At 35.6% G+C, this 2,795-nt stretch overlaps 1 non-coding gene across 1 annotated transcript; it reads left to right on the forward strand.

The window, feature by feature from the left end:
* The first annotated feature begins 2,688 nt into the window (after window positions 1-2,688).
* On the forward strand, window positions 2,689-2,795 carry LOC139869497 (small nucleolar RNA R71). The gene has a single exon (XR_011766104.1). It is a non-coding gene; the product is annotated as a small nucleolar RNA R71 (small nucleolar RNA).

The raw sequence follows: 2,795 nt of genomic DNA on the forward strand, positions 1-2,795 counted from the left end.
TAATAAGTATTCGTTCAAGATTAACTAGACATGTTTCAAAAGTATCCTCGAAAACTGAAAAGTCATCCATGAAAACTTCCATGCTTTCTTCTATCATGTCGTGAAAAATTGCAATCATGCACCTTTGAAAGGTTGCAAGGGCGTTGCAAAGTCCAAATGGCATGCGTTTGTAAGCAAAAGTACCATAAGGGCACGTGAACTTGTTTTTTTCTTGGTCCTCGGGTGCGATTGGAATTTGAAAATATCCGGAGAAACCGTCAAGAAAATAATAGTAACTATTCCCGGCTAATCTTTCCAACATTTGATCAATGAAAGGTAAGGGAAAGTGATCTTTTCTGGTGGTGTCATTTAATTTTCTATAATCAATACAAACACGCCATCCTGTTACAGTCCTAGTAGGAATAAGCTCCTTTTTTCATTTTTGATGACAGTCATGCCACCCTTCTTAGGTACGCATTGAACTGGGCTTACCCATGGACTATCAGAGATTGGATAAATTAAACCTGCATCGAGCAGTTTAATAATTTCTTTCTTAACAACATCTTGCATATTAGGATTTAGTCTTCGTTGGCGTTGCACATACGTTTTATGGCCTTCTTCCATAAGGATTTTATATGTGCAATACGAAGGACTTATACCTTTAATGTCATGAATCTTCCATGCAATAGCTGGTTTATGAGCTTTTAGCACAGAAATGAGTTGAGATTTTTCATTTTTTGTAAGAGAAGACGATATTATTACAGGTAATTCAGATTCACCATGTAAATAAGCGTATTCCAAATGGTTTGGAAGTGGCTTTAACACTAATGTCAGTGATTCTTCTATCGATGATTTGTATCGATATCTGTCTTCTTCTTTTAACATTTGAAGTTCTTCTGTTGTTGGTTCGTATTCATTAGCCATGAGTGTAGCTAACATTTCAGCTTCATCAATTGGTTCAGTTCCTTCTCCTAAAGAACATTCTCGTGTTCCTTGTAATTCTGGAAATTTTTCTAACAATTCTACATGTGAATCTATAGTTTGAATATAATAACATGTATCATCTGCAGATTGTGGTTGTTGCATGGCTCTATCAACAGAAAAGGTAACACTCTCGTCCTCTATACTTAGGGTCAGTTTCTTACCAAACACGTCTATTATTGCTTTAGCTGTGTTTAAGAATGGTCTTCCTAATATGAGAGGAACTCGAGAATCTTCTTCCATGTCCAGAATAACAAAATCTACTGGAAATACTAAAGTACCAACTTTAACTAGCATGTTCTCCATTATCCCTCTAGGATATTTTACTAATCGATCGGAAAGTAGTATGCTTATTCGTGTTGGTTTCAATTCTCCAAGGTCTAGTTTAGCGTAGAGTGAATACGGCATTAAATTTATACTAGCACCTAAGTCTGTCAATGCTTCTATTGAACTAAGACTACCCAGAAAACATGGAATTGTGAAACTTCCTGGATCTGATAATTTTTCTGGTATCTTATTCAACAGTACTGCAGAACAATTAGCATTCAGAGTAATAGCCGAAAGTTCTTCCATTTTCTCTCTGTTTGTGATTAGATCTTTCAGGAATTTAGCATATCTTGGCATTCCTGAAATCACATCAATGAAAGGAAGATTTACATTTATTTGTTTAAACATATCCAAGAATTTGGATTGCTCGGCTTCAAGTCTTTCTTTTCTCATTTTACTTGGGTAAGGAAGCGGTGGTTGGTATGGTTTAACATAAGGTTTAGCTTTAACTGTGTTATCTTCATTAACCTTTTCAACTACCGGTTCTGTTTCCTTCTCTTGCTCAGGCTGTGTTTCTTGTGGAGTAGGAATATAGTCATCAGAATTTACTGACATTTCAGGTGGTTTAAGTGTAATACCACTTCTCGTGGTAATAACTTTAGCTGTTTCATTCCGGGGTTAGCATTTATATCGCTAGGTAGACTTCCCGGTTTTCTTTCACCTATCAACCTTGCTAGGTTGCTTACTTCTTGTTCCAGATTTTGAATAGAAGCTTGTTGATTTCTAAATGCTTGAGCATTTTGTTCATTGGTTTGTTTCTGAGATGTGAAAAATTGAGTTTGAGATTCAACTAGCTTCGACATCATATCTTCTAAATTTGGCTTTTTATCATCGATTTGTGGTGGTTTATTTTGAAAAATAGGTCTTTGCTTATTGTAAGTATTATTAGATACTTGTTGATTGCTAGGACCTTGTTGGTTGCTGTATGGAACATTTCGGTTATAATTCTGATTTTGATTGTAGTTTGGTCTTGGCGGTTGATAATTATTCTGATAATTATTTCCAGGCCTTTGGTTCATGTATGAAATATTCTCTTTTTGTTCCATTGTTTGTTCAATACTAAGACAATCTTTTGTCAAATGTGGTCCTCCACACTGCTCACAACTAATTCGTATTGCGTGAATATCTTTAGTCATCTTTTCTTTTCGTCTCTCGAAAGCATCTATCTTTGCTGAAATGGAATCAAAGTCATGGCTAGAATCAGCTCTAGCCGCTTTAGATGATCTAACGATATCTTTTTCTTGAAGCCACTCATGTGAGTGGGAAGCAGTGTTATCAATAATTTTGTAAGCTTCAGTTGCAGTTTTCTTCATAATGGAACCACCAACTGCTATGTCGATGTCTTTTCGTGTAGTAATGTCGCATCCTTGATAGAATATTTGTACTATTTGATAAGTATCTAAACCATGTTGAGGACATCCTCTCAACAATTTTTCAAATCTTGTCCATGCCTCATATAGAGTTTCATTTGGATTTTGCGTGAACGTAACAATTTCTCCTTCAAGTCT

Source organism: Rutidosis leptorrhynchoides, chromosome 9, assembly GCF_046630445.1.
Source record: "Rutidosis leptorrhynchoides isolate AG116_Rl617_1_P2 chromosome 9, CSIRO_AGI_Rlap_v1, whole genome shotgun sequence".
Classification (NCBI taxonomy): Eukaryota; Viridiplantae; Streptophyta; class Magnoliopsida; order Asterales; family Asteraceae; genus Rutidosis; species Rutidosis leptorrhynchoides.